Here is a 23,710-nt window from a genome sequence, read left to right as displayed (position 1 = left end):
CCCAGGCAACTCTCAGCAAGACAAGAGGGCACAAGAGGTCTCAAGTTGTGCCAGGGGAGGTTTAGGTTGGACATTAGAAAGAATTTCTTTAGGGAGAGGGTGATCAGACATTGGAATGGGCTGCCCAGGGAAGGGGTGGATTCTCCATCCCTGGAGGTTTTTAAGAAGAGCCTGGATGTGGCACTCAGTGCCATGGGCTGGGAACTGCAGCAGGAGTGGATCAAGGGTTGGACTTGATGATCTCTGAGGTCCCTTCCAACCCAGCCAGTTCTATGATTCTATGATTCTATGATTCATCATCTGTACTCTGAGTGCCTCCTGAGCCTCAGAGCTCCATATAAGTGCTCAATTCCTAATTTAGAGTGGGGGAAGTGAAACCAGAATCAAACATGACTTTGGTTGGAGAGAGGAGGTCTTGACCTACGGAGAAATCCTGGTTTTTACACCCAATGTCAAGAAACCTTTCCTCTTCACATGGAACAGAAGAGCATCACCTCCTGCACGGTCCCACAGGGGCCTCTTCAGTGAAGTTCTCTGCCTACTGCATCCAAACAGAGCACTGGGAGCTCATGTCAGCTCCAGGACTTTCTTTTCCAGGTGTCACATAAGAAATGATGCTTTTTTTTGCAATTTAAATCAGCTGCTGAATTTAAGGAGTAAGCTATAAAAGCATGGCTAGCTTTCCACAAAGGCTGGCAAAGGCAAAAAGCACCCTTCTGACTACTGCAACCAAGCTTGAAATCCTGAGTTTGCAAAATCAAGGAAGAAAGGAAGAAAAATGGGAAAATAGCAGAGCCCCCCCCTTAATCCTGCATCTGACACCCTGCCCTGTGTGGGACCACAGGGAGACAAAGTGGGAGACAAAGTGGGGCTGCAGAGATGCCAGACCTCTGGCCTGGCTCTATCAGGGCTCTCCAATGGCTTAATGTGACTAAATTGGATTGTTACAGCTAGAGCTTTGTTTGGAAAACATTGATTGGTTTCTAAATGTAATTAATTGTCACCATTTGTTGCAGTCAGTGAGAACGAGGCCCCACGTAGCACTCAAGGATGCAGAGGAGCTCACAGCCCATCAGAGCCTCACTGGAAAGTGTCTTGGAGCTGATCAAGCAGAAAGTCATGCAGTGGAAATGTCCTCCTGGAGCTATCTGGGGCCTCCTGTCAGTGTTTCCTTCATTTCCTTCTGCTCCTGCCAAGCTCCAAAGTAAAACCATGGGATTATGGTATATTTTAGGACAGGAAAGACCGAGGAGGAAGAGATGCTCTTTCAAAGCTTTTCACCTTTTCATGACTAAAAGTTTGCAAGGAGCTTTGGACAGGGGAAATGTTGTGGTTGGTAAAGAGCTTGGCCCATAACTGCAAATAAGGATCCAGTTGAGGCCAAACTCCTCTGTCCAGGGAACTTGTTTCTGAACCTCACACCAAGAAGCAGGGCTCCTTTTCAGGAGGCATGGCTGCTCCTCAGCTTTCCCAGCCCTGGGGGGACCACTCGGCCACCCCCTTCCAGAGCAAGAGATTCCCCAGAGCCACAGAGACCACTGCTGGGGCTCTTCTTCTCAAGGCACTGCTGATACAGGAGCTGGGCTCACCCCTGGAGACAGAATTTTGACCCATTTTCCAAGTTGTTGCTTCACACAGGGACAAAAAATCCTGTTCTTCCAACCAGGTTTTCTTGTGTCAGTCATTCAACGTGTGCCTATGTTATTTTCCTCCCTTTCCTCTTACCTTCCCTGATAGTAAAGACGTTGCAGATGGGCATCAAACTGTGCAAAATGTAAATTATGATTGGGTAGAGTCAGAACATGAAAAAAAAAAAAAAAGTTATTTGGATGATTTTATTTATTTTTTTTTCCTAAGGACCACAGCACATATGGCATGCTAAAAAAATGTCTCGTGTTCATTAGGGCTAAATGAGACAGGTTAGAGACTCGTGGGCACCAAATGGAAAACTCAGGGAAAAAAAAATGCTGGCTGGCAACTCGTTCTGCTGATAATATTTTTTTGGATGTTTCCCTCCTGCCCTCTCTCCCTCATTTTTTTTTTAAACTGCAAGGACATTTTTGCAAATATTTCACAAATATCTGATGGCTCGTGCTTAGGAATCCATCCTCCCTGCTGTGCCTTCCTCATTTGAAGGTCATAATCTTCAGTTTGTGAAATCATAATTACCTTGCTAGCCAGTAACTCTGATGTCACAAATGGAGGATTATGATGACTTCAATATAAAAAGCAGCAGTGGGAGAAAATGAACTCCTCAGCCACCGAGAGCTTGTTTTCCTCCCCAAGAAAAAGAAAAAGATACAGCTGAGAAAAACATCAGCAGAATGATCTCCAAATAGACCATTTTCTGCATGGAATCAGTGCCTCTTTCAGAATATGAGGGTAATTTCTGCCTTGTGCCAGTTTAACACAGACTTCCACTTTATTTTAACGCAGAGCAGGTCTTATATTTAATGTAATGGCAGCATCTTGCTACTTCTTGTGGAGCTCATAGAGAGACCTCAGAGTTGTTCTATAAAAATGAAATGAGCCACCCTGTAACCCTCAGCAAAATGAAATGGCCAAGATTCACCACAAGGTCACCTACACCTGAGGCTTCACTGCTGTTGGAGAATTTGCCACTGTATCAAAAAAAAAAAAAAATTACAAATAAACTCTCTCTGTCAGATTACTGAGGAGTATTTTAAGTGCAATTCTCCTTATTGCTTGCTAGGAAGTGTCCCTGGCAGCCTAACTCACAAAATTCAGTGACTTGCATTGGGTAAAAACTTCTCTCCCCAAAAATAGGGGAGAAGAGGGAACATAGTGAAGGGAAAAGGCACTTCCTCCCTATATTCTTGGGTTATCTCCTCCCTGCAGTAGGGACCAGAAGACACATTTGCCTCACTTAGGTGCTATTTAATTGATGTTACCATAGCTTGAATGATGCCACTGACTCTCCACGAGGACAGACACTCTGAGAACACAGTTCAGCAATTCTGGATGCCATTATTTGAATAAATGAATCAAGCTATCAATGTTTCTCCTGAAGACTTTGGAATACAAGTAGATTTCTATTGTTGCTGTATGTGCTCACGTGTCTCTTGGGCATCAAATAAAATACATTTCAATGATACTGGCTGCTTGAATGAGATGTTAAAAGAGCTATCTGCTGAATTCCTGCTGTTTTATAAACCTAATCATGCAATGACATGGTTCTACCACCTCTTCCCATTGCTCATCTGAGGCACTCCCCTGCGTTACCACCAAAGTGCAGGAGCAGCAAGACCCTGGGACCAGTGCCAAGCCTGGAAAATGCAACAGATTCTGCCCCACCAAGGAGAACCAAAGCATTTCATGCCAGAGGCATGGAAAAACCACAAATTCCCTGCCTGTAATAACATTCCCTGCAATTTGGCAGCAGTACTGGGCTGTGTAGCTCAGGGGGGGATAGGTGGCAGCAATTCCATCCTTGCAGAGGAGCTGTCTTCCAGCAGCATCCTCAACTTCCCCACGGCAGAGGGGAGAATATGGAGGGGAAATAAAAGCACAACAGCTGCAGTGTCACAGGCCCCCAGCCTGAGGAATATGTTGGGAGACCAAGGAGCCCACTCACTATTCTCAGTCATTAGGAACAACATATGGTGGGTTGGTGTTCATGCTGCCTTTCTCTGCCTGCCCTGCTTCTGCTCAAGGTGTAAGTAAATTAAGAGAGAGTCAGACAGCACATGTGAGCAGAGCTGTGTGGGGTCAGAAGGATGTGGAAATTCTTTATCAGGTTCATTTAAAATCTTCACCACGCTTCCATCGGTTCTAAAAGCTGAAAAATTACTCAATTTTGTCTTTGTGTGACCAAAGCCTTCCAGTCCTTTTTTTCTGTTCTCACTGCAGCTGATATGCTCTGTCATCACCAGCCTTGTTCCCAAAGCACAGGGCACAAAAGCAGAGCACAGCATTTGAAAACAAGGTGACAATAACTGAGATGGTTTGCCCGTCCCCAGGAGCACCCTGCCACCTCTTTCTGAACTATGATAAGAAAGGCACCCAACAGCTCATGAAATAGTCCAAAACATGCATTGATCTGTTTGAGAACAGCCCACAGCATCAGCCAAACACTTTGGTCTCTTTTGGGGGGCCCAAGAGTGCCCAGATGTGGAAGAAGGGTCCTGCACAACAACTCTGCCATGGGCTGCCCCATGAGTACAGTGGGTAAGGATCAGTCTTGGAGCAGCAGAGGAAAACCCTGGAATGGCATGGGATAGCAGCTCAGATAAAGGCACAGGCTCACAGCCCTACAAAGACATCAGCTGAGACAAATGCTACAAATCTCAGAGATGTGGATGGCAGGACCAGGACACTGCTCTGGAGGGTGACTGGGAGCTGTAGAGTTACACACAACACAGAGGTGCTGGGAAGGCTGTGCTTGGATGAGACACGCACAGGAAAAAACAAGACTTTCATTCCACCTCTGTCAAGGACAGGATTACTGATTTCTCCTAACATTTAGATTGCATTTGATGTTGTGAAAGGTGATGTGAAGAATGCCATCACTTGCCAGAGGACTTCGGGACAGCAGCACTGCTGCAACACTGCCTCATCCCAAGAGCTCAGGAGAAATGCCACGAGTTGGTGTCACGACTGTGGAGTTAACCTTTGTCACCTCTGTATTTAGCTGACTGAGTTTCTCCCTTAATGAAGCAGTTTGATTTATGTACGAGTCATTTGCCTTCATAATAAATTTATTAAAATGATCATCTTTTTTTCCCCTCCAGATTTGTCACTTGAAACATGGTAATTGGTGGTTAAACCTGCAATGGCATGGCATCAAATGAGTTCAAACAACTTACATGTTCCTTGCTCTCTGTATCATAACGAAGCTGGGCTGTCAGCTCTGACTTGGGGACAGGAGGGCTCCAAAGAGGAAGGAAAATCCTGGCATGAAGATGCCTCCTCGGGAAGCTGACAGCCTGAGAACTGCAGCTTCTTTTCACTCCCTTGGTGACAAGAGACTTAACAAGAACTGGGGAGTGGCACGACGTGTATTGGTACCTGAGGTGGGAATCTGGGGGTCAATGCTGGCTCCAAAGCATCATCTCAGTTCAGCAAAGTGCTTCAGCAAACAAGAAATCCAATTAATTCAATAAGAACTAATTACATGATGAACATTAGACATGTTTGAGTGTGTTGCTGAATCAGAGCCTCATCTTTTACTCTCTTAGCATCTCAAAACATGAAAACAAGCAAGACTGTGCCAAGAATCTGCTACAAAAATAATTGCTTTTTGTTTAAAAAACTAAGTTATAAAATACCTATAGAGTTCCAATTGGTCTTATTTTCTCTTCAAGCATCAGTTTCCATTACATCACTGGTTTTCATTTACAATATGAATCAGAGAAGTACTTCTGTTTTAATTAGTTTTATAAATTTGCTGAGCTAAATGAATCCAGTAGTAAAATCAAAACTACAGAAAATGTGCGTAATCTGAGCAGACTGTATTACTTGTGGAACAAATTGTAAATCTATTGCTAATTAAAATTATTTGAAATGCCAAGACGCAGAAACTCTGAATTATGCTGCCATACAAAGCCTGCAGCTCATCTTAATAAATTACAATAGCCTCAGCTCTGAAATTCTTTCATTTGAAAGGTTCCCATCTCTACATGGAAATTTTTCCCACGTTATACACCCACTTCCAGGATCTCATCTGCATCCTGATGTGATCAATCATTGCACAAAGCAGCACTTGGGTTTATGCACTAAGAAAATAATGCAATAAAAAGACACAAAATCTTACAGCCCAGCTTGAGAGGTGTTGAGGCATCAGCACATTGAACCCCCAAGGCCTCCAGGCTTCCTCATTCCAAGAGGAGCAGCAATCCTGGGATGCTGCAGGCCAGCACCACCCAAATGGGTGGCTTTTCCAAAGAGCTGAGCATCCTTGGAAGCACATCACTGCCTCTTCCTGCAGGGGATCAAGCTGGCATTTTGCCACGTTTTTGCAAGGACTGAGGTCCAGATGCAAACCTTTCTTGCCCAGAACATCACAGGCTGCCAAACAGATGAAGCCCTTTGCTCCAGCAGCACTCTGCAGAAGAAGCTGAGCGTGTGTCACGCTGCAGATGGTTTCTGATGCCCTGAAAACTCTTCTGGAAGGTTTCTGCAGATGATTTGCTCTGAGAGAAAGCAGCTGGTGTGCAAAGATGAGCATGGCCAAGGGTTTAGATGGAGAGCAGAAGAGTTTTAAATTTGTTCGACGACACTAAATGGAGACTTTCATTCTGGCTAATTATTTTATTTTTCTCAAAACCCATCATAATCGAAGCATAACTGAAAAATAAACTTTTCTTCCCTTGTGATGGCTCAGTGTCAAAGCACAGTGAGTGGCAGAGATTAGCAGTGTTTGGTTTCAGCTTCCAGGGCATTAATAATCACGTGAAATTGCTCTTACAAGCAGGGTTTCCTTGCCCAGTAGCCATTCCATAGATTGCTAGGACAAAACCTACCCAGAAATACAGAAATTATATTTCTGTACAGCTCTGCCTGCTGGCCCCAACGTGATGCACATGATTCCTTCTATTTGGGTTTCTCGGTAGGAAAAAAAACCAAATCCTGAATTGAATACATCTTAGGAATTTCAATTACCTTAAGAGGATGACAAGAGGAGATAAAGGTAGGGGAGTGTTTATTATCAAAATGGATTTCTACCTGCACTGCTACACCTACACCCGTGTATTGATATGTCCTAGGGGAAAAAAAAATAACCTGTGTAATCTGTACTACGTTGTAGAGGACATCAGCATCACATGTACCTGCTTGGAACTGAGCAAAGGAGACAAAAATCTCACTCTGTGCTGCAGGAAAGGGAACAGATGGTGCAAAAATTCATCCACTCACAAATTCACACTTTTTTATGACACCAGGTTACTGGCAAGATCCTTCCATGCTTATGCTTAAAAGGATTAGAGCTATCTAGTCATTCTGGATTAGCCACTAAAATCAAGCTGTGAAAGGACTCCAGCAGTTGAGGACCTGTCAGGTGGGACAAGGGACCAGCAAGGCCCATTCCTACAAATCTCACAGTGCTGTTGGGACCCAGCGTGGCCCAACACACACAAACAGCAACCCAGCATCTGCAAACCCAGTCCCATGTATTTTATTTAAGAACATATATGCAGATGGTTCTCTAGAAAGCACATTCTATAAATAAAACATGTTTAATAACCCAAATAAACCAAACAAAATAAATAAACCATGCCACCGAATGGCAACTTCTCCTGCAGAAGAATCTGTAAAACACTTTCTGGGGTTTGCAAAGTGCCTGCCTGCAAAAAAAATTTTTTTTGCATGATGCAGTACTATCCCTGAAACAGCTGCCAAGGTCTGCATGGTGCTGCAGCTAACAAATCCCCTGCTGTACAGCTCTGCTGCTCAGAACCAGTGCAGACCAAAACAACTCAAATGTCAGCTCGAGTCAGTGCTTCATTTTCTAACTGCAAGCTATAACTTAATAGAAAACAACAGCTACTGATTTATTTTTCAGGCACCACTGCCTCTCTACTTATTTGCTCCAAGTCCTTGGGAGGTTAGGAAGGCCAGGTGAGCTTGCACCAGCTCACTGCACAGCCTGGAGGGTCCCCACAGCCCATCAAGAAAAGCTGTGAAGCCCCATGTGCTGGGGGATGTCCTAGTGTGTCACATCTCACTTCTGAAGACATCTTTTTCACCTGCAGATCCAGGTAGCAGGAATGACACTGAGGGCTGAGCTTATCCTGGCTTTATTTCCAGATGAACAGCAGAAGCCAAACTGACTTTTGGTGATGGTGGAAGGGGCTGGGCAGCAGTCCTGTCACTTCCACTGCCCTATATGTGGGCAGAGGGCTCATTTCTATAGGCAGGGTTGGCAGGACTGAAGCTGGGCTTGTAAGAGGTGGTTTCCAGAGCCAATTTGGATTTTTGTCTGCCCTTTTTAACTCTCTGTTTTAAGCTGAACATGCAGAAAGAGAACCAAACCCAGTTCGGCATCAACTGATTTTTTTCTCGGGACAGAAGCTTCCTTGCATTAAAATAAATAAATAACTAAAATTTCCCCCTGTATTTCCATACATGCCACAATCTGGTGAATTACCAGAATGTATTATTTATATAAAGCCTCCTGCTTTGGATGGATCCACAATCGTTGGCTTCCTTGCTATGTGCTACAACACAGCTTGCCTTGTTTCACAGCCAGAAGTGCTGCTCTATCTTTTTGTCTTCCTCTCCCCAGCAACTCAGTTCCTCTTTGGAGACATGCTGTAAGGTGGGATGGGGTGTTGGGAGGTAAAAACTGCCACATTGCTACAAAGGACCATCTGGGCATGAATTGTGGGCACAGAATGCAGAATCCACAGCCAACAAGACTGGAACATCTGTCTGCCTCCAGCCTCTTCACCTATGGTAAAGGTCAGGTACCCTCATGGTGCCAGCTGTGTCAGGTACCAGTGGTGCTGTGGTTTTTTTTTTTAAAGAAAAAAAAAAAATATAAAAAGCCCAGCAGAAGCCTGTGGGGACATATTTTTGGCATCCTCACACATTTTAAAAATCACACCATTCTGCTTCATTAGAAGCTAAAGTATCTTCCCACTCCTCCCCCCAGAGGAGACCTGCCCAGTGCCCATCTCTTTACTCAATGAGACTCTCCCAGTGCAGGACCCCACAAGAGCCACAAATACTCTGTGCTTTGCTTGAGTAAAATGTAGGATTATCCAGGCAGCCAAATATTTTTCAGCCAGATTTCCCAATGACATTATTGAAGCAGGGAGCTTAAAACTATTAATGTTCTATCAATAATTCATTTGCAAACCCACAGAGCAACTCAGAGACTACAATTTCCCCCATATTCCTAATAGATTTTACTATAAATAAACAAAAGCATTCCCACCCTGCACTTTCTCTTTCCAAGACTGCTGCCAACTGATATTTTTTATATTTTTCAAGTAAATTGTTGCCAAAGATTTCTCTATGTTTAACAGTACCCAAAGCAGCAGCTACTGAGGAATGCTTCAATTCTCAACCCATCACTGCAATGACCAAACCCCAAAACTTTCTGAGCAATTCCTCTGTCTGGATCCCAGGGTCTCATCTCTCCTGGCTTTTTTAAAATGGCACCATGCTTCTAGCAAAGTGTGCTTCTCATTATGGAGACATTATGCTCCTCATTATGTCCTGCAGACATCACATTTTTGGGATGGTTTGAGCTCAGCAACCCTGGGGATGCTCCCCAGGCAGGAAGCTGAGACCCATGGAGCTCAGAGATGTCTCCCAGCTGGCATGTAAGAAGAAAGATGGAAAGCTGTCCAGTTACCTATCCAGTCTAAAATAATCTGGGGACTTCTGGTACTTTTTCTTAGTTTGAACATAGTCCTTTTTTAATGTGTTTTGTTAATACATTTTTAGGAAACACTTGACACCCCACTCAAGGAAAAGGGACCTTCATCTCAGGTGTGTCCCCAGAGCCGGCCTTGAAACATGGCTCCTCTCCAAGGGACACTTTTTCTTCCCATAAGCTGGACTCTGACATATTTTATGAAGCTTTTGGAAGCCTCTTTGTAAACTCTCTGCCTCTCCAGACTTCCTCCCTATTCCTCACACCCAAGCAGCTCACTTGCTGACTGACACCCCCACGGTTGGCACCGCGGCTCCCGCACCCTGCAAGGCATCACTTTCCAAGGTTTGTTTTTCACACCAGCCACTGGCAAATGAGGCTCGGGTGACAGACCACTGGCTGGATAATGAGCTGATTCTCCAGACCCACCGAGAGCAAGGTGCTTTCCTGGCCCATCTGTTCACTCAGCTCCTCACGGAATGGCTCCGGGAACGCTGCTCCTGAAGAGCGCAGCAAAGCCCCGGCAGAGCGCTGATGTGCAACAGAGCCTGGGCTGATGGCCTCTGTAATGCACTGCACAAAAAGCCTTCCCAGCTGAAAAATGGAAAGAGACAGAGCACTGGGACTACTTCAGAGCTGGCAATTCTTAAACTGGAAGGAAAAAATATCAGAAGGGAAGAAAGCTTTCAAAGGGATAAAGCAAGCTTCTAGCACTGAAATCGCACAGGTCCTGCTGCTCATCCTCTGCCACCTCTGTTTCCTCCAGATTTTCCAGGAGAAACAAAAACTCCAGGAAAGTCACACGTCTGTGTGTGACCACAGAAGTGGGCAGAAAATCAAAGTGAAGATCTAGAGACTAGGACAAGAAATGACACTTAAAATACCAAACCTGATTGAAATACCAGCACGCCTGACCTCAAAAAAAAAGAAAAGAAAAAACACCGAAAAAGCTTAGGTACCATCTGCAAATATTTTTGGAGTCAAAGAAAGCTGGTACTTTCCTCAGAAGCACTTCTTTTGGAGAGGGATAAATAAAATTAATGGGAGGGGATGGGATACCTGAGTGGCAAGTGGTTTAATGAAGATAAAACAGCTTGCCTAGTACAGCACCTTCCCAGTTCAGCCATGGGGCAGGAGATGACTCTGACAAACACCACCTTTAAAACTGCCTTTAAAACATGTTGTGGATGTTTTTAAACACATTGTCCTGCAGGATTCATTGCTATTTGTATGAACAAGGTGCAGATGCAGGTGATTCATTAATGCCCTGAGACTGATGAAGGTCAGGAGAACATCCTCACCCACATCCAGCTGAGCTTCTTAACAACGGATTCTCACCATTAGGGTTGGGATGTGAGCCAACTATTAGGAGACAGAGCCTGCTCCTGGGAAATTCTTCCACAGCTGCCTGTTATCCCATATCACATTATTTTTCCTGACACACAGAGCACTGTCCATAAAGAAACAGAACCAAATACATCATAGGTGCAATCCAGTAGGGGAAATCCTATTTGGTGGTGCAATTACGTTACTGTCTTCTCCCTGTCTGTACTAATGTCTGAATTGAACTGTAATATCTCAGGCCTGGAATCTTTCTTTAATTCATGCTGAGGAGCCCTCACACAATCTGTGGCCCTGAACAAAGCAGTAAATTCATTTCAACATCTTTATGCTTTCCCATCATCTTTAAAACATTCATACCCAGACTTCTGGTGTGTTCTGGAATGGACAGAAGTGTTTCTAGCCCGTAACTTTTCCATTAATGTTTTTGAGGAGAGAACTCTTTGGAAAGAAAACTCTGCTCTTTAATCATCAGGACAAAGAGCAATGCCCACAATTCACTGATGCAGGAGGAGAGCTGAGGAGCCCCTGGGCTCTGAGCCACTGCAGCAGAGGCCTCCTTGGAGCAAGGTGCTGCAGAACCCTGGCAGGAATGAGGCCCCAGTGAAGAGTACACATTGCAAACAGGTGGCTGGTGAGGTGCCATCTGCCTCCCTCCTCTTGCTTGCAAGGGAAGGAAGGGTTAGTGATGCTCAAGATGCCCTCCCCCTTGTACAGGCACAGAAATCTGTCATGCAATGTGCCTCTGTGAACGGAAGCCTCCAACTGTGCTTCCCTGTAACATGTAATGCAGTTATTCTCTAAAACTTGGTGAAAAATGGAAAACAAGTCTCAAAAGACTGGGCTCTCCCCAGCGTTACACAGGTTTCTCCCTCCATCTGAAACTGCTCTGAAATGGTTTATCCTCCTGCAGTGCCCTCCAGCTCCTCTTTTCCCAGCTGCTCAGAGCTTCTGCCTCCAGCCTCTGACCTTTCCAGGGCTACCTGGGAAATCCCAAATTCAGTAAGAGACTTCTTGAAGCAAACAGTTTACATACGATTAATTCTTCCTGTAGACCTCAAAAAAAAAAATTAATTCCTGATTAACAAAGGTCACTGAATCTCAAAAGTTTATTGCAAACACATTACAGCCCTCTCTGAAAAATGAAGAAAAAGCAAAGCCATTTAAGCCAGTTTTGTTCAGAGAAAACAGACGTGGCTGAAGAAAAGACAAGAAGATGGCCAGATATATACTGAATAAGGAAGGAAAGAGCAGCTCCTTCTAACACTACTGAAAATTGCCCTTATAAAATGAAGAGGGACAGGGCAGGACCTCTTGGCACAGCAATCCCCAGTCACAAAGAAAATAATACATAGCCTGAGAGGGAGCAATGCCCAGAGCTCCCATCAGAGTTGCTTGGTAGTAGGATATTCTCTACATGCTTCGAGGTTGCACTTTTCCTTCAGAGATGTCAAAACACTTTGCAGAAGTATGACATGACATTATCTTCCTTTTACAGGCAGGGGAACAGAGAGGCAGTGACAGGAAGTTATTTTCTCAAGATGAGATAGGGGGTCAGCAGCAAAGTTAGAGATAGAGTCCTTAAGCACTCCAGCATCCCTGCCACCCTCCCTGGGGAAGAGAAGGTTTGAAAGTGGCAGCAATTCCTGTTGCAGGTGCTGGGCTGGGCTTTTTGTTGTGACAAAAGTGTCCAATAAAGCTCAGCACCTAGGGCTTGCCAAAACCATGGTAGGACAGAGACTGACCCCCTAGGTGCCTCTCAGGAGGAATGTTCCAGCCCTTGATGGGATTTTCCAGCCCTTGGTGGGATTTTCCAGCCCTCTGGGACTGGCTGGAGGAGCAGTCACCTCCTCTGCCAGGAAGAACATAGGAAAATACTAAGTGGGAATCTTCAGTTATCATCCCTCACACTTCCATCAAACCTCTCTCCATTAGGCAGCTGTGACTTTGCTAACCTGACTGATCCATAATTCATAACTATTATCCACGCTCAATAATTACAAAGTTAATATTTTGGTAATTTAAAAGTACCTTTCTCCTGCAGAGTTCTGTCTGTACCACTGACTAATGCATAATTTAAGTATTTATGCACAAAACTGTTCTCTCTCCTCTTTCTGTTCATCCTCAATTCATGGCTTCAAATGTTTTCAAAACGTTGGGGAAAAGAGGAATTTAAAGAGGAAATCTTACTTTAAGGCCCAATTTAAAAATGAGGAAATGCATAATGCCTGATCTATCAATCAAAGGCAGTTCTGTAGTACAGACACATTGAAAGCCCTTCACTTTCTAATCACTAATAGGTAACACTATCAAATTCAGCCCTACACTCTATTAGAATTGCAGTAGAAAAGCACTTAGGGTAATATCCAGAGACAGCTTACCAAATACTTTTAATTTGGCTGAAAGACAGGACTAAATAATGTTAATAACCTGAAAGCCTCCTTAAACAATGTGCTCAATCAATATGCTCAGAAAAGGAAATAAAGATATCTAAACAGAACTTTTGGAGATGAGGAAATTAAAAATACCTAACTCCTGTTCAGCCAGAGGACTGTGGCTTTTATGGCACTGATTTGTGACCCCATGGCTGTGTTGTCACCTCTGAGCTGCAAACTACATGAACCATTTCCATTCCCTGCTGTTCCCCACCCTATCTCCCCTTCCTTCTGGCCACATTCATGTCAGGCTTGTTTGTAGCAGGAATTTTATGTCCTCACCTCCTATTCCCTCATTTTCCCTAAGCACCACACACATGTACAGGGTTGGTGGAGCAGCAATGAGCTTTATTCAGCTCCTCTTTCAGCTGTGGTTTGCTGCTTTGCCCTCCTCCAAGGGATGGGGACACAGAGACACTGAGCATCTGCAACCAGGTCCATTGCTCACATCCTTTTTTTCTCAGAAAATCTTAAGGTTGACAATAATCTAAGTTGTTTTTTCTTCTTTTGCTCTCCAGAATAAATGCCACTGCCACCCAGAGATCCAGCAGAACTGCCCCCCTGCAGGCAGCAGCAGTTTCTTGATGAGGGGATGGAGCCACCATGGAGTTTTTACACGTGTACCCAGACACTGCACACTGGTGACAAGCAGTACAAAGGCTTGTTTGATGCACAGACAGAATGACTGCACTGCTCATGTCAAAGAAAGGATCAGTGGAAGCAGAACAACACATAACAACAGAGCATTCTGCATGCTACACACACTGCAAAAAGCACACACAAAAAAAATACTCTTTATGTTTCCTGGGCTTTTTTAGCCTGGTTTCCCAGGAAAAAAAAAACCAAAACAAAAAAACCAAGAGACATGCAATTGTTCTGTCAGTCATTGCTTCCCCAAATAACTTTTGAACCTGTTGGCTGATCACAGGTTTGACAGATAGGCAGAGGTCTCAAAGGGATTACATTCCTAGCAGATGTGTGAAAATAATAGAGACTCAAACTGAGCTCACCTCTGTGCCATGCCTTGCTCTGGTCCATACCTCAGGGGTACCAATTAGACCACAAGGCAGAGCAGCTCTGCAGATGAGGGAACAGCTGGGGGAAATGCTCTCTTATACCACCAGACAATGCACACAGCAAAAAAAATCTTGTGAAAGCCCCAGCCACAAGACAGGCTGAGATCAGGGCTCCTGCCTGCTCAGATCCATCCTCCTCCAAGCACAGAAATCCAGAGCAGGATCCAGAAACACCCATGCAGCAGCCTGAGCACCTGGCCTTGGTCTCTTCAGTGCTTACTTTGTTCTCCAGAGTCACTGATGACATTTGCAGACTCCTGGGTGATGTTCTCACTGATGTTCTGAGGACTGCTCTGCTTCCCCACGGCACAGCAAGAAATGGCTTTACCTTCTTCCACCTCCTGCCTGCCCCCTTGGTACTGCACCCTCTGAGCTACCAAAGCACAGGTACATTTTCTTGCTGGCTTTACAAAAAGAATGAGAAGAGAGGCATTGCCTGGCAAAGAGTAAGATTTCCATTCAGTCTTCAAGGGATGAGGATGACAGAGATGCTACAGGACTTCATTCTAATAGCCAATGCTGCTAATTAAAACTGTTTTGGAAGATCAGCAGCAAGGACATAAATCACCCCACTATATGCTATAAATAAGAGGCAGATACTGAATTGAATAGCTCCCATTTGTCAACCAAATGAAGAGATTTGATTGTGCCTTTTTGAATAATAAATCCAGAGATACCTAGCAGGGCACTGAGAGTTGCTAGAAGTGTCTCTTTTATCAAACAACAATGATTGTATTATGGGGTATGCATTATGGGGGATCATCTATTTCTCTTGTTTTCTCATTTGTTGCTGACATCCTCCCTCCCAGATGAAGCATTTTGCTCTGTACAGGATGTGTTCATGCAAAGATCTCAGGAGTGAGAGCAGAGAACACTACTGAGCCTCCTGAAGTGATGAGCACCTACCAGGATGGATCACAGAGAAGATCTGTAGGGAAACTGAGCTGGGGAAACATAAATACACAGGTTTTTCATCCTGTCCTTTTCCCAGTAGCACTTCCAAGGGACACTCAAAATGCACCAAGCCTCAGACAGAGGAGAGCCACATAATTCTTACTGCCCATGGATGCCCATTTATACAAAACAACACAGAGAAACAAAGCTGAATTCCTTAAGGGCATCTCACATCACTGAGCAACAGAAGCACCAAAAGGCACCCCCACACAAGCAATAAATTTATCAATAATAATAATAATAATGAGAATATAAAGTTACCTTACTCCTGGGTGGAAAGCTCTTTTCAACCATGAACACTAGATCCCACTCACAGCCACCATGTCTGTCTCACTGTAAAAAAAAAAAAAGAAAAACCAAACAAATGGGCACCAATTAGGAAATGGCATTTATTAATGTTAATTTCAGAGTAACTTCAAATCTCACACATCCGCTCATAAAGAAGAAGATTTAGGATTCCCTGTCACATGGAAGGCTGCAGAAGGTTAATTGAGTTCACCAGAGAGGTATCATTACCTATATAACATATCTAAAGAAAAAAGCACTGCAGTCAGGTTATGAAGATAGATTTATTTTAAGCCTTTAAAACTATTTGTTAATTTTTTGCCCTCGAACAGGATGATAACTCCTCTTGCTTTGCCCCCAAGACCCCTGCAACTGAACAGCAACTTTCACAACATCCCCTGGACCAGTGGGTTTCAAACCTTCCCATGCACAGATGCTCCCATCCCACCCACCAGAAGACATGAGATGCAGGTGAGCCTGGAAATCTGGCATCCATTCCCATTTTCCCAAAGGAAAAACATCCTCTGGGACTGAGCACAGGACTTGGGGCAGGCTTCTGTCTCCTCTGCCAAAGGAGCCAGATGGAAGCCATCAAAATGAGCCCAAGGGGGTGCAAAGAGCTTCATAGTGGCTGTGCCTTTGCCTTCTCTGCTGCTGGGGTTGAAGTGGGGAGAAAAAAGGGGGATATCTCCCCATGTGAGGACCCCTCTCTCTTCCTCACCCTCCAAAATAAGCAGCAGCTGCCTGGAGTCCTTTCAATATCACCAAGAGAAATAGCATCCTTCTCGTGGCCTGCTTCTCATCTGCTCAGGCCAGTAAAGCTGTAACCAACGTGTACTTAATTTATCAACAATAACTGTAAATCAGGATGATTTTATTATTTTGGTGTTACGTTTGCCAATAAAAAGTTAAAGACAGTGCTAGGCTGAAAGAATTTGATGGCTATGCATTGATTTTGAAATCCTGGCCATACTGCCTGCATCCTGAAGTGCTTATCTTGCTGCCTGCCCTCTCCCCCCTTCCTTAATTGTTTGAGTTCCTGACTCTAAATCATGTTCTAGGCCCTCCAAGCTGGTGGCTTGGATGTCACAGCTCTGCAAAGACCTTGCAGTCCCTGGTTAGTGCCTGCTGAGGATCCAAAAGCTGCTGCAGAGCAATCCACAACACACAGGCAAAGCACTGCTGCTGCTTTCCTCCCCACAGCAAGCAGAAGGGGCTCGGAGCACAGAGAGGATAAAACACCCCTCTTAACAAATTCAGTCTGTTCAGATGACTTGAAATTAAGGTGTTAAAATCCCAGACAAAGAGAATTTCTGATTGGCAGCCAGTGATGTCATCCCTGTGCCAGTTACCCATGTAATTCATGTGCCTGCCTTTAAAAAGAAATAATTCCCTCCCTGATACAGCAATAAGACACTGTAGACAGCCCATTTGCAGGGGATTACATGGCACTTCTCAGGTAGTTAAAGTCACTGAGCCTTTTGACCTTGTGGCTCCTAACACTACTGGAGAGGTAATCACCTAAGTCTGTGCTGCTCACCATCTGTGTCTTATGGCTCACATAAAGTCCATCCATCCAGCAACCTGAGCTGGGGACCTCGGCCTCATTTTCTAGGAATTATTATGAGGAAACAACAGCAGTGTAATAAATAGTGCTATTAATTAGTTTATTGTATAGTTTCAGGGATGGACTAGACAAAGAAATGCTAGAGGAAGCCTGGGCCAGGCCAGAATGAAAGGTCATTGCCTTAAACACAGATATTTCATGCCACCACAATGCTTACAAAGGACAAATAAATCTTTGCACGTTGCAGACTTGAAGTGACTGGAACTGATCATCTTGCCAGATGAGACCCTGGCTCCTTTGCTGTCATAATGTTCAGCATATAATGAACATCAGGCAAGGTGAAAATTGATACCAAGAGCACTTCTAAGAGCTAAAAAGTTAACACCTAAATTGGAAATCAATATACGCTCTAAATATTGATCAGCAGAACAGAAATCTTCAGGGTTTTGCCTCTGCCAAGTGAATCCTGTCAGAGGTTGAGCTAAAGTCCACTGAAACACTCAATTTTAAGCAGTTATTTTAAAAAAAGCCCCACCAAGCAACTCAACCCTATGCTTTATGGGATGGGTCTCCATGGGGTGATGGAGCCTGGGGCAAAGATTTGGAGTTTGCTCATTACCTGGAAGCCCAGATCCCATCTCTGCAATGCCCTGCAGAGGATTTCTTGCTATTCTGCATGTAGCACTGCACAAGGACAGTTCTACTGCTTTGGGGAGCCCCCAAATTGAAACACTCAATTTTAAGCAGTTATTTTAAAAAAAGCCCCATCAAGCAACTCTACCCTATGCTTTATGGGATGGGTCTCCATGGGGTGATGGAGCCTGGGGCAAAGATTTGGAGTTTGCTCATCACCTGGAAGCCCAGATCCCATCTCTGCAATGCCCTGCAGAGGATTTCTTGCTATTCTGCATGTGGCACTGCACAAGGACAGTTCTATTGCTTTGGGGAGCCCAGTTGGGATCTCTGCAAAGTTCTCTGCTATATTGTGGGGACAGAACTCCTGGGGTCAGTATTAGGTGAAGAGCAGCTGCAGAATATGTCCTCACATACTGTGTATCTCCTCAGGGAAAGCTTTTCAGACTCATGGATGAATGAAATAGCTGTGAAAAAACAAAAATCTTCTTGTCTGAGGCCTCCAGCCTGCAAGGAAGCAGGAATTTCTGTGCATTACAACAGCAAGAAAAAAAAAAAAAAATCCCAAACAACAAACATTTGACCCTATGTGATCAATGCTGCCTCTTAATTATTACACACCAAAAGATCTGAATTTCTGCTAAGTATCTCAGGTGGTAAAGGGGCAAGACTACCTCAGGAAAGGTTAGAAAAACTGTACATCTGTATAAATATTTGTTGGTCTGCATTCCTTTAACTTTGCATGATTAAATACAGCCTGCTTCTGTTCTTCCACTTTATCCTCCGGGGAAATTTATCATCAAAATTATTGTACAGCATTCATTACTCGAGCCTCATTTAAAACCTTGCCCTACTTATTATTTAGGCTGCAAAAAAAAAAAAAAAAAAAAGAAAAAAAGGTTGCTTTGTATAGTGTTTCCTATAACAGTCTCAATCATTACATTCAAAAGACTGCTCTAAGGCAGCTTAGCCTGTATTAGAGAAAAATAAAGTGGAATTCCATAGTTAAGTGTTACAGTTCTTATTCAGCTTTTGTTTCCCAAATCATAACAGCACAATTGTGTCAATGCCTCAAAATGCTCTCACTGCTAATTAACATTATGGACAGCAGTGCCTGGCTTTGAAAGGGACATCTGGGAGCTCTTCTCTGGCTTGAAAGGTAGAAGGAAAAGGGGAAAAAAAAGGGAAAAAGGGGAAGAAAAAGGGGAAAAAGGGGAAAAAGGGGAAGAAAAAGGGGAAAAAGGGGAAGAAAAAGGGGAAAAAGGGGAAGAAAAAGGGGAAAAAGGGGAAGAAAAAGGGGAAAAAGGGGAAGAAAAAGGGGAAAAAGGGGAAGAAAAAGGGGAAAAAGGGGAAGAAAAAGGGGAAAAAGGGGAAAAAGGGGAAAAAGGGGAAAAAGGGGAAAAAGGGGAAAAAGGGGAAAAAGGGGAAAAAGGGGAAAAAGGGGAAAAAGGGGAAAAAGGGGAAAAAGGGGAAAAAGGGGAAAAAGGGGAAAAAGGGGAAAAAGGGGAAAAAGGGGAAAAGGGGGGAAAAGGGGGAAAAGGGGAAAAAGGGGAAAAAGGGGAAAAAGGGGAAAAAGGGGAAAAAGGGGAAAAAGGGGAAAAAGGGGAAAAAGGGGAAAAAGGGGAAAGAGGGGAAAAAGGGGAAAGAGGGGAAAAAGGGGAAAGAGGGGAAAGAGGGGAAAGAGGGGAAAAAGGGGAAAAAGGGGAAAGAGGGGAAAGAGGGGAAAGAGGGGAAAGAGGGGAAAGAGGGGAAAGAGGGGAAAGAGGGGAAAGAGGGGAAAAATGGGAAAAGGGAAAAAGGGGAAAAAGGGGAAAAGGGAAAAAGGGGAAAAAGGGGAAAAAGGGGAAAAAGGGGAAAAAGGGGAAAAAGGGGAAAAAGGGGAAAAAGGGGAAAAAGGGGAAAAAGGGGAAAAAGGGGAAAAAGGGGAAAAAGGGAAAAAAGGGAAAAAAGGGAAAAAAGGGAAAAAAGGGAAAAAGGGAAAAGGGAAAAAGGGAAAAAGGGGGAAAAAGGGGGAAAAAGGGGGAAAAAGGGGGAAAAAGGGAAAAAAAAGGGAAAAAAGTTAAAAAAAGGAAAAAAAAGGAAAAAAAGAAAAAAAGAAAAAAGAAAAAAAGGAAAAAAAGGAAAAAAAAGGAAAAAAAGGAAAAAAAAGGAAAAAAAAGGAAAAAGAGGAAAAAGGGGAAAAGGGAAAAAGGGAAAGGGAAGCTCCATCAAGTCAGAGGTGTGGAGATCTTCCACATCAGCAGTGCAGGTAACACACTCAGCTGAGACAGGCAAAGCCAACAAATGGAATTTTTTTACCTGTTATTCACAATTTTTGTTTAGGACAAAAAGAAAGGCATGTCCAGTTAAAAGAAACAAGATGCAGGGCCTAAAGGGATGCAGCAAATCTAACTTAAATCCCAGGAGTCATTTGGGAATTGGTTTGTAATGATCTGAAGCCTCTTAATTGGGGTTCCTCGACTAACAGGACTACTCTGATGCAAAGTGCCAGCTCTGGGTTTTTAGATAATTCCATGTCTGTGTTTGTCTAACCCCTCTGTACTTCTGAAAAAGGATCATTAACTGGAGTCTGAAGCCACTGGAAGAGTTTTTCCTGAAATTCAGACCCTCCCAGGAGGTTATCAGGGAGAGGTCATCTCTCCTCCCAGTAGCAGCCCCAGTAAAAGCTTCTCCTACCTGGAGAGCTGGAAGCTGTTGGACTTCTGGTTTGCCCAGAGGAAATTCAGACAGAATCCCCAGGGTGGGCAAAAGCCATACATTAACAGTGAACATTTTTTGGATGTCGTGTCATGGATTTATTGGCTTGTTTAGGTTGTCCCCAGCTTCCTCCTTGCCTTCCCTGGACTTCCACCTCTTCCCCATCCCAGAACAAAGACCTGATATAGGACTTTGGAAGATCAAAGGAACCCTTGGTTTAACCCTCTGCAATGGTGAAAATTGCCTGGTGATTCCTAACCTTTCCCTCAGGTTTTGATTCACAACTACACTTTTCCCTTTCACCTCCCTACCTTGTATTTTTGACTGCTTTCTGTGAGAGGCCTTGCTAAAGACCTTTCCATACTGTAAATAAATGAGATAAGACAGTTCCTCTCTTCCTTTCTTATTGACAACTTCAAAGACTTGGAAGAGATTAAGAGTGAAAGACTGTAAGTGACCTGCTGGGTCATCAAGCCTGGGCTTCTCCTATCACTTCCAGCCATATCCTCCAGTACCTTTCTACTGGATAAGCCTGATCTTATCAGCATCTCCCAAATGTTTTCTTTTTTTCTTATCATTGGAACCAGTTTACCAGGTATAACTGAAAGGCTTAGTGGGCTGTAACTCCCTGGATCGTTTTCTTTCTGGTGTCACAAGAGGGCATTTTGTTTTTTCTATCCATCATGCAGACACACAGCTCATCACCCATAGGAAGGGCAAGAAAAAGAGGAAAATCTTGGTGGGATTGGAAGGGAAGGGAACAAGGCAGCAGAGCTGATGTTTGTCCAAGGTGTATCATTACCTCCAGTACAGGCAATGCACTGACAAACCAGTGTAACAAAAACTATTTTATAAGAGAGGTCAAGGTAGGGATCAATGTTTTCCTTGGGTATTATTTTATCATTAGACCTAACAGCTAAAAATAGCCTGTTTTTTCATTATTAATTTCAAGGATTCAGAGTTAATAATGAAAAAAATTGCACTATCCTGCACAAAATACAGCTTTTCCCTGAGTTTCTGATCTCTTTTGATGAGTGTCTGTATGCTCCCTCTGACTGGAGGGAGAGTGCTCATAGCTCTGCTGTATTCCAGAGGGATAAATTATCCATCAGGACCCTTCCAGCCAGCCCAACACCCAGCTCTGTGTGCCAGCACCTGCTCAGCACCTTCAGATGCATTCTGCCCATCTCCCTGCCTTTCAACAAAGCCTGTTAGGAAAATCCATAATGCTAAAGTACACCTCTCACCAGAAAGGGGGGTTGCACAAGTGGAAAGAATGATCTGCAGCCTCTCCCTGGCAGCCACCTGAAGTGCATAAAAAGCTGGATGCTTGCTGCAGAGAGGTCACTGCTCTGGTTTGGGGCCAGAAGAGGTCAAACATCATCTCACATCAGCCAGCAGTGTGCCCAGGTGGCCAAGAAGGCCAATGGCATCCTGGGCTGGCTCAGGAACAGCGTGGCCAGCAGGTCCAGGGAAGGGATTCTGCCCCTGTGCTCAGCCCTGGGGAGGCCACAGCTTGAGTCCTGTGTCCAGTTCTGGGCCCCTCAGCTCAGGAAGGAGATTGAGGTGCTGGAGCAGGTCCAAAGGAGGCAACTGGGCTGGTGAAGGGACTCGAGCACAGATCCTATGAGGAGAGGCTGAGGGAGCTGGGGGTGTTGAGGCTGGAGAAGAGGAGGCTCAGGGGAGACCTCATCACTCTCTCCAACTCCCTGAAAGGAGGTTGGAGACAGGGGGAGGTTGGTCTCTTTTCCCAGACGACTTTCAACAAGACAAGAGGACACAGTCTTAAGTTGTGCCAGGGGAGATTTAGGTTAGATATTAGAAAGAATTTCTTTATGGAGAGGGTGATCAGGCAATGGAATGGGCTGCCCGGTGAGGTGGTAGATTCTCCATCCCTGGAGACATTTAAAAAGAGCCTGGATGTGGCACTCAGTGCCATGGTCTAGCAATCACACCGGTGGGTCAAGGGTTGGACTTGATGATCTCTGAGGTCCCTTCCAACCCGGCTAATTCTATGATTCTATGATCTCATTCTATGGTTATGGACAACTTCCAGCAAGTCTGAACCATGGCCCATTAATCCAGGTGCTGTGCAAACACACCAGGTTATAAAGCCCAGAGGAGAGGGAGAAGTTTGCCACCATCTCTGGGTCTGTAACAGCCCCAAAGCTCTTCTGACATGCAGCCAACGTTTTAATCTGACATGAGTTCACCTCCTGAGGCTGACCCACAAAACACTTTGGTGGAGCCAAGCTTCTCCCCAAACCAAGTTCTTGTAGCAAACCTGAGAAAATGCAGGTCTCAAGGTAGAGAGAGGGGAGAGCAAAGGAGGCAGAGGGTGAACCTGAGCAGATGATGTCTTGGAGGGGAAAGGGAGGAAGATATTTGGTGGGGTTTTGCTGGTTTTTGGTTGTTTTTTTTATTTTGAGTGATGCATTACTTTTCTAACTTGCAATGAGATCTTTCCTAGAAAGAGAAGCTCTTTTCTGAGTTCACCATCCCCAGCCTTTGTGTCTCTTTGTTAAAAATGAAAGAGGTTTGAACAGGAAGGAGCAAGGGCCATCTCTGCCTATGCTGCTGCTCCACAGCCAACAAATACTGATGGGGATGATGATGATAATAAGGGAAATACTAATGAGCATTGATCCTCGATGGAGATGCTCCTCCTTTCTACCAGGCCACTGAGCTGAGAATCAGGAATCCCCTGACATAACACATGTGTCACAACAAAGTTCAATTAACAGGAAATCACAACCCAAATGACACATCCCCCCTCCTCCCCTCCTCACACTCGATTTTCCTGGCTGACTTTTCACAACAAAACTCTAGGGGAAATAGAGGAGAAAGTCAAAATTTCTACACACAGCTTGTTAGACTGAGGGAGTCAGCCATCCATGGTTCCTTTCTGATTTCCTGCAGTGCAAATGGTGAGTAACTTCAGTGTAGTCCACAGAGACACATTAATACAGGTGAGAGGAGAATCAGGTCCAAAGGAGCCCCACTTGGCAGGGGATTTCACAGCTCCAGGTGCTAATGGACACGTTACCTTCTGATGCTGGTGCCATCAGTGCATGGCAGCTGAACACAAACCACTGCTCTTTTTAGCTCTTTTCCTGCTAAAAAAAGGGGAGTGCTGCTGTTTTCCCTCTGCACTTCACCAGCACCATCTCCCAGCACTTTCCCAACACAAACAAATGAAGCTGGGGGAAATGCTCAGGAGAGCACTGTTTAAGATGGGACCTGAGGCCCTGCTTGCAGGGTCAGCTCAGTTGGGTGTCACACCAGAGGCTGCTGCAGTGGTGCTGGGCTTGCCCCAAGAGCCCAAAACCCCCTGGCTAGTGCCACAACCCCTTCACCACATTGCTGAAAATAAATTATTATT

The 23,710-nt window shown here is 44.5% G+C and overlaps 1 protein-coding gene across 1 annotated transcript in view; it reads right to left on the bottom strand.

The window, feature by feature from the left end:
- The window catches only part of DAB1 (DAB adaptor protein 1), a 425,811-nt gene that overhangs the window by 203,150 nt on the left and 198,951 nt on the right, over positions 1 to 23,710 (bottom strand). The window contains exon 2 of the mRNA XM_071750042.1: positions 15,408 to 15,479. The gene's annotated coding sequence lies outside the window, so the exon portion shown is untranslated. The remainder of the gene's footprint in view (positions 1 to 15,407; positions 15,480 to 23,710) is intronic.

Source organism: Heliangelus exortis, chromosome 8 (genome assembly GCF_036169615.1).
Source record: "Heliangelus exortis chromosome 8, bHelExo1.hap1, whole genome shotgun sequence".
In the NCBI taxonomy this organism is placed as follows: Eukaryota; Metazoa; Chordata; class Aves; order Apodiformes; family Trochilidae; genus Heliangelus; species Heliangelus exortis.
This window is presented reverse-complemented; position numbering and strand designations above follow the sequence as displayed.